At 39.8% G+C, this 16,063-nt stretch overlaps 1 protein-coding gene across 2 annotated transcripts in view; it reads right to left on the reverse strand.

The window, feature by feature from the left end:
• Positions 1-16,063, reverse strand: part of CELSR2 (cadherin EGF LAG seven-pass G-type receptor 2) — a 118,510-nt gene that overhangs the window by 84,533 nt on the left and 17,914 nt on the right. The gene's annotated exons all lie outside the window — the stretch shown is intronic.

A 16,063-nucleotide genomic window follows, 5' to 3' on the forward strand; every position in this document is an offset into this window, starting at 1 on the left:
ATGTTTGGGGCAACAGTGCTTCTCTGTTATACAACAAGTGCATGGGTGAATGGAACTGACATCTGCTTTAGTTTTAAAAAGGCAGGCTGCATAACTGTACAGTATTGTATAAAACAGTGAAATACAATGGAAAGTATTTCACTATTCTCTTCAGTGTACAGTATAGTGTCTAAACCAAGACAATATAGTTAATATGACATAGGGCAATCTGGATGAAGTCTGTTTTATACAATACAACAGCAGAGTTGGAAGGGATCTTGGAGGTCTTCTAACCTCCTGCCTAGGCAGGAAACTCTATACCATTTCAGACAAATGGCTATCCAACATCTTCTTAAAGACTTCCAGTGTTGGGGCATTCACAACTTCTGGAGGCAGGCTGTTCCACTGATTAATTGTTCTAACTGTCAGGAAATTTCTCCTCAGTTCTAAGTTGCTTCTCTCCTTGATTAGTTTCCACCCATTGCTTGTTCTACCCTCTGGTGCTTTGGAGAATAGTTTGACTTCTTCTTCTTTGTGGCAACTCCTGAGATATCGGAACACTGCTATCATAGTCCTTCTTTTCATTACACTAGACATATCCAGTTCCTGCAACTGTTCTTCATATGTTTTAGTCTCCAGTCCCCTAAACATCTTTGTTGCTTTTCTCTGCATTTTTTCTAGAGTTTCAATATCTTGTTTACATGATGGCAAACAAAACTGAATGCAGTATTCCAAGTGGGGCCTTACCAAGGCCTTATAAAGTGGTATTAACTTCACGTGATCTTGATTCTATCCCTGTTTATGCAACCTAGAACTGTGTTGGCTTTTTTGGCAGCTTCCAACACAGTTCTAGGCTGCATAAACAGAGGGATTGAATCAAGATCACGTGAAGTTAATACCACTTTATAAGGCCTTGGTAAGGCCACACTTGGAATATTGCATTCAGTTTCTCAACCATGGAAGCTCATTTTGGAACTCTGAGCTACTCACTCTTTCTCAGTCCAACTCACTTGACAGGGTTGTTGTTGGGATAAGGGAATGCTACCTCCTTGAGCACCAGGAGAAAAGGTTGGATATAAATCAAATTAATAAGTAGATTTGTATTATCTTCTATAGATCTGTATTATAGCTATAGAAATATAACAAAGGTGGCTAACCCTTTTGACATAGAGTGCCAAAACTGGAGTGTGCGTGTGTGCTAGTGCACGCGGCAGAGCACTGAAACCCGGAAGAGATCAGTTGGCCGGAGCGCATGCACAGGGCAGCCAACTGCACTTCCGGGTTCCATTGCGCACATGTGCGCTGGCCAGCTGGTCTTCAAGCATGCTGGCAACAGAACCCGAAAGAGAGCATCTGGCTGCACATGCATGTGCGCCATCGCTAGCTGTACGTCCAGGTTCCATCATGTGCATGTGTGAAGAACAGCTGGCCAGCACGCATGCACACTATGGAATTCGGAAGTGCAGCTGGCAAAGAGGGCATAGGTTTGCCATCACAGTACTATAGTAAAGATTAAGCTGTCTGAATTCATCAAATATTTTATTCTACTTCTAATTACATCGATCACAGATTAGCAATGTGTCACCCTTTATCACTGACCATGGTGACTGGAACAGATGGACGTTCAACAACATTTGCAATCCCATATGTCACACATGCTTGATTTAGGTGATCATTTGAAACTAAAACCAACTCAAAACAATTTTCATCCTCCCCACTATAGGTGGGGCATGCCTGACCTCTAGATGACCTATTAATCATTGACTGGGACTGTATCATTCCCAACTTTATCCCCAGGTATTATTGTCTAGCTATAGTTGTACTGATTTCCACTTTCATCCATTTTGGTGAAACTAGATGAAGTACTATCAAATAGGCTTTGCTCACATCCAGTTTGGATTAGTGTAATATACTCTGTGTCAAGCTCTCACACAGCTTAGTAGGCAGAGTCTTTATAATTCCTCCTGTGCTATGTATTTGTTATGCAGAGATTCAAGGCATGTAGAAACAACTGCTAATTAAAAGTTTTATTGTTCTCTTTGTGAATGAAAAGCTTTATTCACTTGTTCATTCATACAAGTGTGCACATATACACTTATGCATACATACCTGCCCAACTCAAAGTCTAACTAGTTTAGAGTTCCAATAGAATCAAGATGGGATACCTATCATGCACAATGCTTTATGTATGTGATGGTCTAATGTTTTTTATTTCTCATTCTCTTTTATAATTTTTTACAAGATTTGGTCTGTCTTGAGTTTGGAACTCTTACCATGCCTCCTTCTCTGTGCCACATTGCCTCATCCAGTTCACTTCATGTGGGAAACCATCTTTTGTTTCAAAAAAAATCCTTCCTAAGTCTTCTTAAAGATCTGAACTCTGGCATTCGTCCAATGCAGAAGTATAGTTTTTCCAGAACAAATGCTTCTGCCACTGAGGCTTGCACTGAGTGGACCCTTTATACATTCCATCTTTCATATATAAACATTCATCTCTTCACATTAATACATAGCATGAGAGAGATATCTTTGTGTTGCTGCATATCAATATATGCAGTCACAACACAGTAACATTGGAAACACTTTTAATCTACAGGATTCTTGTTCTCTACTTCTTATTCAGTTCATTTTATTGAATTTTAACCATTCAATTTTCCAATTGAGCTACTGATTTAGAAATACAAACAAGTTGAACATTTTTAAAGTTGTATTAGGTAATTCATTTTATCAGGTAATGACTAACTAGTTTTCAATCTTATCACTTGAAGTTGGAGTAGTTGCAAATGAGGATGTCTACTTAGAAATTACAATGGTGAAAATCCATAGTTATGAGAAGACAAGAGACAGAAGACAAGCTTATTGGTCAAATTGAGCTTCCTTCACATTAAGGAAGATTTGAGGCATAGTCATTTTTCATTCTTATGGCAGAAGCAGATTTTCTACAAAATACAGAACTGATGCAACTGATATTCCCTCCTGCTGTAATACATTTAAAACAAGAAGAAAATCAAGATGGCAGATTCTTAAAGCAAGAAGAACCAATTACATCACTTCACTCGGAGGTGTGGGTTGCTATCTGTACTGTTTCCTTATTTACATTTGCAAGTTATTTGTATTTTTTTGAAAAATCAAGACACCTACTGCAACCTTGTCAGGTGTTTATTTGACTGCTACAGCCCCAGCTACCAAAGCTGAAAGGATACAGTCCCTTCAAGACTGTAATTCAATTATTTTCAGTTCAATTATCACCTCACTCTACTGCCTGTGTACAGACAAGGCATGGGCATGATATGCAATGAGATAGCAACACTCTTCGTGTTTCTTGATTAGCTGCTAGAAATGAAAGATAAGAAAACAGGGAAAGCAATGGCAGGATGTCACATGTTATGTTGATTTGATATCAAGATAGAGACTTATATTCCTTGCAGTGTCACCTTATGGGATGCAACTTTTGTTTTGTAAATTTTGACTGAACATCTAAACATCTTTTTTTTTAAAGAAATATTGGCTACTAATGCATCCAAGGACTAACTTCACCTCATATTTTCATCTAGTATGTACAAATAATTTTCCATATACCACAGTGAAGAGCTGTGGTGGCACAGTGATTAGAATGCAGTACTGCAGGCTACTTTTGCTGATTGCTGGCTGCCAGCAGTTCGACAATTTGATCCTCATTGGTTCGAGGTTGACTCAGCCTTCCATCCTTCCAAGGTCAGTAAAATGAGGGCCCAGATTGCTGGGGACAATATGCTGAATCTGTAAACCGCTTAGAAAGCGCTGTAAAGTACTATGAAGTAGTATATAAGTCTAATGCTATTGCTATATCCCAAGTGTCTCAAATTGAAGGTCTGCATAAAGTTCCAAAACCCACCAGGAATATTCGTGCCTTTGAGATATTGTTGACTCCTGCCAATTGCCTAGACAAGTCCCTGCAATTTGACAGGGCTTGAAAATGGTTTCAGCCCTACCGATAGATGATCTGCCACCAGATAGATAAAAGTCTATTAGAAGTTTTAATTTGATTACTTCTTAATTTATACCTTCTATTTGCTTTAAGAGTTTAGGATTAAGCTAATCCACCAGGATATGAACAAAATACATACATACAAAGGAATGCACTAAGATCTCAAGAGTACTTATTCTGGATTATATTTAGGTTCATCTACTATATCCAAATAGAAGCGCAAACAAGAAAAGCGCCTGGGGGTGGGGGTTATATGCTTATTAAAGTATCCAGAAATTATGAACAAATCAAATGAAAAGTGAAGCACTGAAAATGATGCTATAGTAAAAATTAAAACAGGTTGTTCAGAGCAAACAAAAGGAGGAAGGAAGCTGGCCCTGGTTTCTGCCAGTAGTTTGGCTCAAGCAAAGGGAAAGAGGAGAAAGGAAACAAAAGAACTGCATGGTCAGGAAGTGGCAGAAGAAACTTGTATCATCCTGTTGTTAGTCATAAGGGCAGATGGACACCTAGGGAAGATAGACAGGATATCAACACACATGCAGGAATAATAGTTCCATAGGCAGACACACACAGACACACAGAGAGGGGGGGGGAGAGAGAGGGAGAGATACTGTTCAGCCAGGTCCAGAATGTTTCTGTGATATATGTGTGCAGTGCAATCTACACATGATTTGTGGCATTCACTTTTAAAATAATAAACATGTACAATTTACAATGTCAACGAAATGTCACCATAATATAAGAAAAGGTGTTGAGACTCTAGAAAGAGTACAGAGAAACGCAACAAAGATGCTTAGGAGACTGAAGGCTAAAACATATGAGGAACAGGTACAGAAACAGGGTATGTCTGGTTTAATGAAAAGAAGGAGTATGAGTAACATGATAACAGTGTTCCAATATCTAAGGAGCTGCCAGAAAGAAGAGGGAGTCAACCTATTCTCCAAAGCACCTGAAGGCAGGATAAGAAGCAATGGATGGAAACTAATCAAGGAGAGGATCAACCTAGAACTAAGGAGAAATTAATGAGTGGAACGACTTGCCTCCAGAAGTTGTAGGTGCTCTAGCACTGGAAGTTTTTAAGAAGAGATTGGACTATCATTTGTCTGAAATGGTTTTCTGCTTGAGCAGGGGTTGGACTAGAAGACCTCCAACTTGCAATCCTGTTATTCTGTTACTCCACCATGCTCTTCCCCAAAAATACAAACGCTATATTTTGTAAAGAAAAATAGACGGTGTTCCTGGCAGTTACAGTTACTCCCAATTCACGTAATCTGTGTCTTTTCCCAGCATCTAATTTCTTCATGGTTGAGTCTTTTCTATTTGCTTCCATGATCAGTGGTGGGTTCCTACCAGTTCGCCCAATAGCAATAGCAATAGCAGTAGACTTATATACCGCTTCATAGGCCTTTCAGGCCTCTCTAAGCGGTTTACAGAGAGTCAGCATATTGCCCCCAACAATCTAGGTCCTCATTTTACCCACCTCGGAAGGATGGAAGGCTGAGTCAACCCTGAGCCGGTGAGATCTGAACCGCTGACCTGCTGATCTAGCAGTAGCCTGCAGTGCTGCATTTAACCACTGCGCCACCTTGGCCCAAACCGGTAATGGTTTGGTGGCCTGGGCCGCTGGAACCGGAATGTGCACAAAGCGCATGTGCAGTGTGCACACGAGCAAACTGGCAGTAGTGTCTGCCGGAACCCACCCCTGATCATGATCATACAATACCCCACATAATAAAGTCAGTGCAATATAATTAGAATAAGAACTAGTACAAAAATTGAGTCAAAGGTCTGATGGAATCATGTTAATTCTATCTTCAAGCAAACAACCAAGCTTAGAGAGCACCAAGGATTCCACATTTTTAAACCATTCACTACCTGCATTTCTAAGAAATTATTCCCATATCCTGTTAAGCCATAATGAATGCAAAGTCATTTGCTCTCCCTCTCACATGCACAGGCTCTTTCAACTCCAACTCACTGCTGGGTGGGGGATGTTTCCAGTCTGGTTTTGTTTGATTCATTTTGTTTTCTAGTATATGGAGCCACAAGAACAAAGAGTTGAACAAAGTCCCAGCTTCGTACTTACACAAAGCAAGGAGAGGTGGCTATCCAAAATAGCTATTGCCTTGTCTTCCCTATGGCTGATTTTTTTTTAAATGGACGTAGTGCTCTAAACCTTATATTTCTTCCACCCACCCCCCCAGCCATGAAAGAGGCTACAGCTGGTCCGTTCAGTCTTCCAGTTCAGACAAATGCTATCAATAATTAACTTTCTTAATCTGAGCAATGGTAGGAATCTACTGGTTGAGTAACTCCCAAGAGTCAGGAATGGTAACATTCGCTGGCACCTGCACTTAGAAATTCCCTTAGGAAAGTGCCTTGGCCCCTCCTTCACTTTCAGTCAGAGATACTTAAGACATATTTCAAATCTAGTGCATATGTCCTAAACCCAACATACAAAGCAGAAGCCCTCAGTGCTGAAATTAGAAGCAGAATGGCAAAGGTGGATTGTAATCACAATGCATGAAATGCATGAAAGTTCCTTGCATAGACTCCCCAAGTTATCTCCTTAGGGTTAGCAACCATTTGGGTTTTCAGACCTATATGCAAAATACCCCATACTATATATACTGATGTTCCCTTGCACTATAACACTATACATGTCTACTCAGAAGTAAATGCTGTTAAATTTATAAAAGCTGAATGACAGGTATACCTGTCTGTTTAAAAAAACAGTCCAAAATCTACATTAAGGCAATGGGTAGGTTCACAGATCAAGCTTGAAAGAATTACCTAACTCTATTTTATTATTCAGTAAACCATAACTGACACATAACATTCTAAGGAACAAGCAAATGAATGGTTTAGTATGATGTGTTGCAGGCAATATCTTTACTAGTTCCCATTAAAATGTCTCAAAAATTCTTTGAATTCATTATGGTAAACTTTAATTTGCTTTAATAAAGCTATTGGTCTAGTGTCCATTGAGTTCAAAGACACCTCCTAGTAAGTAAATTAATTAAATAGAAGACAGTCCTCTAATCCAACAACAGCACCTATATGGCAGAGGCTGTCTACCTGCCCATCCCAATCAGTATCTGAAGAGCAAACAGACCACTAACTGCACTCTTCCCAATCATGTTAAGATTAATACAATACAATAGCAGAGTTGGAAGGGACCTTGGAGGTCTTCTAGTTCAACCCCCTGCCTAGGTAGGAAACCCTATACTGTTTCAGGCAAATAACTATCCAACATCTTAAAGACTTCCAGTGTTGGGGCATTCACAACTTCTGGAGGCAGGCTGTTCCACTGATTAATTGTTCTAACTGTCAGGAAATTTCTCCTCAGTTCTAAGTTGCTTCTCTCCTTGATTAGTTTCCACCCATTGCTTCTTGTTCTACCCTCAGGTGCCTTGGAAAATAGTTTGACTTCCTCTTCTTTGTGGCAATCCCTGAGATATTGGAACACTGCTATCATGTCTCCCCTAGTCCTTCTTTTCATTAAACTAGACATACCCAGTTCCTGCAATCGTTCCTCATATGTTTCAGCCTCCAGTCCCCTAATCATCTTTGTTGCTCTTCTCTTCACTCTTTATAGAGTCTCCACATCTTTTCTACATTGTGGCAACCAAAACTGAATGCAGTATTCCAAGTGTGGCCTTACCAAGGAATTATAAATTGGTATTAACACTTCACGTGATCTTGATTCAATCTCTCTGTTTATGCAGTCTAGAACTATGTTGGCTTTTTTGGCAGCTGCTGCACACTGCTGGCTCATATTTAAATGGTTGTCCACTAGGATATAATAATAATATTTCTATTTAAATTATAGTGTACTTGCAAATCTGTTTACCTCATTATATCTGCACAGTAAATGGACATAGAATTGCAACCATAGTTCAGGATTAAACAATGACTCAGATCTGCATTTACTAAACATTTCATCCAAAAATGAAAGATAATGCTGCATTCATTTCAATGAGGATAGGAATCCAGGGGCCTTGTAGAACTTCAGGGGGGGAAATGGCCACAGTCCCGATTCTACAATTAGGAGTGTGAGAATCCCCAAAAATGAAAGAATCCCTCTATTCAGTCAAAGAAAGGAATACAAAAGTTTATCTAGGCTCCCACCTGATAATTATATGATGCTGTCCATAAAATCAATGTTTGGGTTCTGACAAGGGGGTCAAAGCACATTCCTCTGCCATGGGACAAAGACAAACACTCCCATGAATGTGGAATATGAATGCAGGTATAACCACTTAGCTAAAACCTGCCAGCAAAAATTCAAGAAGTAATGAAATTAAAGGGCAGAAGATACATGAAAAAGGCAGATTGTTATGTATAAGCCTGGATTTGGTATGGGGAAAAAATTATATGGAATTATTTTTTTGTTTATTTAAACAATATGGAATGCTGCAAAGCAAAATAATAGCCCCCAGAATTGTCTTTATTTCATAGAATACTTCTGAAATTTATCTGGGTCCTTAGAAAATAAAAATGCAGTCTAACTGGCAACTCTGTGCTTTTTTTGGAATTGTTCCCATCTATGCAGAAAGAAGACAAATAAAAGGAATGTGGTAGGAGGTATCCTGAGGCTGAAAGATATGGCAAGGAACATCCTCATCAAGCTGCCTTCTAATAAAATAGAAATGTAAATTTAAATACATCAACCACACCATGCTCAAAAACTGTAAGCATGCCATCTTGACTAAAAAGTTGAGGCACGTCCAAATTAAGTAGTCCACCTTAATGAGTTTGTTCATTTTGAAGGTGGCACCATACTTCACATAGTATTTTTAGCTTTAATAACAGTATTTTTGTTTCTGGATAGTTCAAACCTGATTCAGTTTCCAGTTTAATAATTACATTCCAGATGGTTGCTGTATAGATGTCTGTTCCTAACCACTGTTTCCTCTTGTGACATGGGTGACTGGAGGTTAAACGTTTCAACTGTAGAACAAATGCAAAAACCTCACAACTTTACTATACTATATTGCTGCGTTCTCACAATGATTCCAAATGGACATAAATGTCATATGCTGAAGAAACATAGGATAAAGTCTCTAGATCTATGTTTCTCAGCAACTCAGCAATTGTATGATGTTACAACTTCAACTCTCAGAATTCTACGATTGGAAGTCTGCAAAAATTCTAAGATTTGAAATTCATTCATTCATTCATTTATATGTTAAATTTATGTTCCACCAATCTTGCCATGGGGCTACTCTGGACAATATACAACAATAAGATGGGTGGGGGATAATAAAAAATGTAAAAATAACAATAGTAAAGGAATGAAACAATAAAAATAAACAATGGAAGTACAATAATACAAAACTAAAAAATATGAGCAGAGGGGGAGTATGAAATGGAGGGGGAACAGGTTCCCAGCAAGTTAAACTTTAATTTTAATTTTTAAATTTGCTAAGGTTGAGAAACTCTGGTCTAGACCAATATTACTTCTGAATTAGCTATACCATATCCAGACATTTTTCCTTTCTTTGCATCATTTCCAATTATTACAAAACTGAAACAGTCAAAACAAAACACTCTCCCCTTTGTCAGTGTTGAAAAACAGAAGGCTAAGGATAAAGCATGGAAAGGAAATACTGGGATTTTGAAAGACTGGGATTAATCTGCCAAAGACTAAGCAGTGCCTAGAATACAAGAATATTGTTCAGATTCAGCTGTGTGGTAAAACATACCTGAGAGATCCCTGATCTATGATCAAGAGGCTATGCTTATTAACTTTCAGGGATGTCAAACTGGCGGCCTGCAGGCCGGATGCATCATGCATAGGCCACGCCCACCCCAGCTCCGTGAATGGGGGAAATGTCGCGAAACATCACACAAGGGCAACATGATGCCGTGAGTTTGACACCCGTGCTTCATAGGGACAGCACTCAACTAGTGCTGTTGAGTTCTGTCACTCAATTACTATGTAAGAAACGTATTTGGACCACAAATGTCTGCTTGAAGGTCAGTGAGATGTTCCAAGTTAGGGAGCAAAGGCCTTTCATCAGAAAACTACAAACTGGAAGCAGAGAAAATGACAGCAATACAATATGGGACCTTCAACGCCCAATAAATGATGGAAGGATGAAATTAAATATTTTGCCTGGGTACCTCATTGTAAAGATCACTCTGAGAAAAATCAGAAGTAGTACATGCATGGGTAAAAAATGGCATCATTCTTCCTATATATGAATATACTTTATCTCATCAATTTTGGCATATTTTATGGCATATTATAAACAGAGAAACAGAATCTACTAGAGACAACAAAGTTTTTTCCCCTTTAGCTTTAAATACAGGTAGTCCTCAACTTACAACAGTCCATTTAGTGACCATTCAAAGTTACAAGGGAACTTTAAAAAGTGACTTAAGACTGTTTTTCATACTTACAGGATCCCTGTGGTCATGTTATCAAATTTCGGATTCTTGACAACTGATTCATATTTATGACCGTTGCAATGTCCCAGAGTTATGTGATCCCCTTTTGCAATCTTCTGACAAGCAAAGCCAATAGGGAAGCCAGATTCACTTAACAACAGTGCTACTAGCTTAACAACGGCAGTGATTCACTTAACAACTGTGGCAAGAAAAGTCATAAAATGGGGCAAAATTCACAAATGTTTCACTTACGCATCAGACATTTTGGGCTCAATTATGGTCGTAAGTCGAGGACTACCTGTAAGTACAGTATTGTAAAAGTCATTTCAAAGATCCAGAGTTTCATAAGACACCAAGAGTCTTTGGCCTTCAGGATTCTTATTGAAAATTACTGAAATTGAAATCCATCATATTTGGAACAGAAAATCAAACAACATAAGCCTTCACTATTCCATATGCCAATTCCACTTGCTCTGTATATAAAGGATTCCTTTGTTTGTGGAAGCATCCCCCTTGTTTTACAATTGTATACACATGACCAACACTGCCTTTTAATAAGCAAATGCCACCAGTGAATTCTGTGGTGTGTAAACACTTCAACAATGTAATAACTATTCTGAGCAAAAGAGAATTAATTATAATGATCACACCTCCACCAATTGTAATTAAGCTCTATTGCCGTCTAAAATTAGTCTTCCTGAATTATTTGATAAATATTTCTGAATAGTTTAATGAACTTTCATTTTACGAGGTAGAAGAAATTGAAACATCTTTCCCAATATAGAACATGGCTCGCTGTTTGCTTTACAGTTTTCTAGTATGTCCTAGAAAGTGAACTGACATCCTTTCTGTTGAATGTATAATGTTCTTGGCCACACGGCCCACACAAGAGGGGGATGGTCACATGGGAAAAGCAAGGAATAATTAATGTTATTGCTGGTGACGGCTAACTATACACAGAAGTATTACTGCCTAAAGCCTTTGAACAAGGCAATTGTTTTTCACCTTCTCAGCTGACTGTGCATGGGGAACATCAAAGACAGATCCACAGTCAAAGTTTAATAATAGGTTTTATAGCAGTAACAATTGCCAAATATCAATTCGTGTTTCATATGCATCAGACTTTAAAAGAACAGCTAATATGACCCTGCCTGATTCTTTGGGTCTGTGTGCTCATTTTGCAGAGACACCATTCATTGCACTCAGATAACTTACTCACAGAAGCTTTGTGCTATTATGCGGTATAGGGTTTCCTGCCTAGGCAGGGGGTTGGACTAGAAGACCTCCAAGGTCCCTTCCAACTCTGCTACTGTATTGTATTGTATTGCTCATTCCTGAGACTGTAATATTTGGTCTGATACTCAGTCCCTGAAATATGTGAACAAGGGCTTCTTATCCTGCAACACACAACTAAGCATTTATCTCATCAAAGATCCTCGTGGTGCAGACAGTTAGTTTGTCTGCAAAAGTTATTTGGTTGCCTGCCTATGGGTCCTGTGTTCTGCTTAACCCCCCCCCCCCCCCAAGATTGCTCTCTGCTGAACTCTCTGCAGATGGAGACCCCGCTGCTGGGGAACAAAGGTAAATCTGAATTCTTCCCCACTATGTTACTCCTCCTTTCAGGGAAAGATTGCTGCTTCACTATCGCCTCAGCATCTCCATGGCAACAACTACTAACAAAGCATCTAGCAGAGCTGCACTTTTTCCCAGAGCCACAGAAAGCAAAAAAAAAAAAAAAAAGGCATCATGGCAATGTTGTACTCCAACACATCCCATGTTCCTGACAAAGAGAAGGCACTTAGTTCAGAAACAGCAGGAGAACGGGAGGTCATTTGTCAACTGACACGGGAGCTCCATATGGGCCTGCGTGTTTAAGAAAAACATAGCGCTCTCAGAGCTCTCTCATTCTCAAATTGGAAATCTTTGGAGAACCATGGGGAGACTGGTCAATCACACACTTCATCCCTAGATAGAATAGTGAATGATTTAATAGCTATGTCCCATCTGCACCCTTTGCCCTATCAAAGAAGTAACATGGAGATGTCACAGAGATCCATGGCATATGAAACAGCTCAGGAGATCCATGACTGTGCTTGCTGGAATTAGCAGTAGCATTTAGAGTTATATACCGCTTCACAGTGCTTTACAGCCCTCTCTAAGTGGTTTAGAGAGTCAGCATATTGCCCCCAACAATCTGGGCCCTCATTTTACCCTCCTTGGAAAGATGGAAGGCTGAGTCAACCTCGACTCTGGTGAGATTTGAACTGCCAAACTGTCGGTAGCCAGCAATCAGCAGAAGTAGCTTGGAGTACTGCATTCTAACCACTGTGCCACCATGGTTCTTATTAGCCCAACATGCTCCCTCCACGATTGCGGGATCTTCGTCTGACACCAGACCAGAGATGGTATTCAGCAGGTTCTGACCAGTTCTGGAGAACCAGTAGCAGAAATTTTGAGTAGTTCAGAGAACTGGTAAATACCACCTCTGACTGGCCCCACCCTCATCTATTCTCTGCCTCCCGAGTCCCAGCTGATTGGGAGAAAATGGGGATTTTGCAGTAACCTTCCCCTGGAGTGGGATGGGAATGGAGATTTTACAGTATCCTTGCCCTGCCATGCCCACCAAGCCATGGTTACCCAGCCAAACCACATCCACCAAACCACACCCACAGAACCGGTAGTTAAAAAAATTGAATCCCATTGTATCAGACCATGCCTGAACAAATACCTCTGAAGACACAAGCCAGCCTGTCTAGATGAGGAAATGGTGGAATTGCTAATGTTACCTAGACTGCCAGATCTGTTAACCAGGGACAAGGAGAAGAAAAAAGGGCTTAATCTCCTATTTGCTCAGACCCTCCTATTGCATAATAGCCATGAATTGCTACACCTCCGCATGAACTATATTGCCTTTGGAAGAACAAGGAAGAAACAAACAAAAAGAAACATCTTTATATATCTAGACCAACTTATCGTTGTACTGAAAAAAGGCAGGTTAATGCAGCTGAATTTTGCTGTCAAGAAGACTAGTTAAACTGCAGGTCCTTAGCTACCTGAAGAATAAAGTACCGTATCAAATGTTTTAGCACTCAGAATAAATTCAGAATACAAACATGATGTACTGCAATGCTTTTCCTGATAATATGATCTCAAATATGTCTTCAACCTCAAAACAAAACAGGTGTGGTGTAGTGGTTAAGGCATCAAACTAGAAACTTCCAGTCCTATCTTGGGCACAAAACCAATTAGGTTTTCTTTCTTTCAGACTTAGGAAGGAGGCACCGGCAAATGGGTGAGGAGCGAAACATCTTCAAAGAAAAAACAGAAAGTTCATTTGCCTCTTGAAAAAACACCTTTGGGTTGACATAAATGGCATATAAAAGTTTGGATTCTCTTTTACTTTTTAGGAAAGACAATGTTGTTAGGTGTACTTTCTCCCAATTACCAAATTTTATGAAGTCTAGAATGTTTTGGCAATGGCAAACCGAACTGCAGGGATGTGTCCACAAAGTCTCCAAGAATCAGACATGATTTAATGGAAGAGGAAAACCATCAAAATGGGATATCATGGAGATGATCCACATAATTAGTTTGCTCCACACAAGTATGAGCCATTGAAAATTTTTCAGGAGTAAGAATGCACAATGCCATCTCTACTTATCTCCTGCCCTCTATGAAGGCAACTCATCATTTTCCTGCTATGCATCAAATATAGTGCTTTGCAAGCAGCACTGGCTCAACTGTTGCTCTCCAGTTTGTCTCCTGCACCTCAATTAATTGTAGACAAAGAGAACATCAAGCCATCACTGTGGCTAATGTGAAGGAAGGGGATGAAATCCAGGAACATTTATTTAAGCCACTTTTGTATCTCAACAGTTTTCACACAGGAGCTAGTGTTGAAGAGCCATTCAAAAGTTAAAGGGCTTTCCTGAGTTAAAATGAGTTTTTTAAAAACCCAGATGGGATAATTACCACCCGAGGATGCTGCAGAACCAGATTTCCCACATGGATAGGTGAATCATCCTTCTGTCTTTTAGACTCTTCGCATTAAGACTCAAATAGAAACTATGCACATTTACTTAAATCCCCCCCATCTTCATGGGGATTGTTCAAATGATTTCAATCTATCAGGTCACTGATGTTTGTTACTTCAACTGCACCCATAGAAATGTCACAGAAACTTCCCTATGGCATCCTCTAATTTTATCAGGTGGACGGCAAGATTCCCTGATAGCAAGACATCTGCTAATTTTATTCTTTACCATCTTCCATTTTATGCCTTTTGTGATTTGGGCTCAGCACTCAAGTTTCAATAGTTGTGCTCCTTTCTCTATGACAAGCAGCAAAAAGGATGTGTGAAGTTAATTTACCAAATGTTAGTTCTCAGCGAGTATCCAAACATTGGGCAAATGTGGGCCAAAGCAACCTAGCCAAATTCTATTCTACATAAGAATGGAAAATGAATGAGAATTATTTTCCATGTCTAAGTATTTCATTTCAAATTACAGGTAGTCCTCGAGTTGTTAAGGGAATCACTGCAGTCACTTAATGAGTCATTAAGTTAAGTAGCATGGTTGTTAAGTCAATCTTGCTTCCCCATTGACTTTGCTTGACAGAAGGTCACAAAAGGAAATCATATGATCACCTTAAGGACGCTGGGTCCATCAGAAATATGAGTCAATTGCCAAGTGTCTGGATTTTGATTATGTAACCATGGGGATACCGCAGTGGTCATAAGTGTGAAAAACAGTCATAAGTCACTTTTTTTTAGTGCTATTGTAACTTTGAACAGTTACTAAATGAACTATTGTAAGTCAAGGACTACTTGTACTTTAAAAGTGCAAGTAGTGTTTATGGGCATTGAAGCTCTTCAGATAAATATGATACTTTTGAAATATGTTTTTCATGCTTCCAGACCAGGAGTGTCAAACTAGGCCAGATCAGCATTGTAGTTCCCCTCTGCGGGCTAGTGGGACAGACGCCTCCAGCAGCACTCTACCGGGCCAAAACGGACTCTGCAGAGGCCTTGTTTTTGGTTGGCAGAGTGCTGCTGGAGGCCGGGGAGCAGTGATGAAATTCATTTTTTTTACTACCGGTTCTATGGGTGTGGCTTGGTGGGCGTGGCTTGGTGGGTAGGGGAAGGATACTGCAAAATCTCCATTCCCACCCCACTCTGGGGCCAGCCAGAGGTGGTATTTGCCATTTCTCTGAACTACTCAAAATTTCTGCTACCAGTTCTCCAGAACCTATCAGAACCTGCTGAATTTCACCCCTGCTGGGGAGGCTGAAAATGGGATCCCTGTGTCCCATTTTGGTCAACAGATATTCCCAGGCCAGATTTAAGCACCCTGCGGGCTCGAATCAGCCCACAGGCCTTGAGTTTGACACCCCTGTTCTAGACTAACCACTATTTTCTGCTAATAGTGCACATCAAGAAAATTTGCAGATGTGAGCCAAACTTTTGCATGCAGTATTTAAATATGCATCTAGAACAGATAACTCCCTTCCTTTAATTAAACCAGGAGCATTGGGTTCTTTTTGTATAGAAAAGCGAACGGAAGTGACACCAGAAACCTCTCTGAAGTATTCTCTCTGACTCTAGACAAGCTGGTGATTGGGCTCTTCTGAATAGAAAATAACTATGAAAAGCTTTTCATTTGGATTGGGATCCATCATGAGTGCAAATCTCTTCCGGGCTGCATAGTATTTCTCAGAATTTTT

Source organism: Thamnophis elegans, chromosome 5 (assembly GCF_009769535.1).
Source record: "Thamnophis elegans isolate rThaEle1 chromosome 5, rThaEle1.pri, whole genome shotgun sequence".
In the NCBI taxonomy this organism is placed as follows: Eukaryota; Metazoa; Chordata; class Lepidosauria; order Squamata; family Colubridae; genus Thamnophis; species Thamnophis elegans.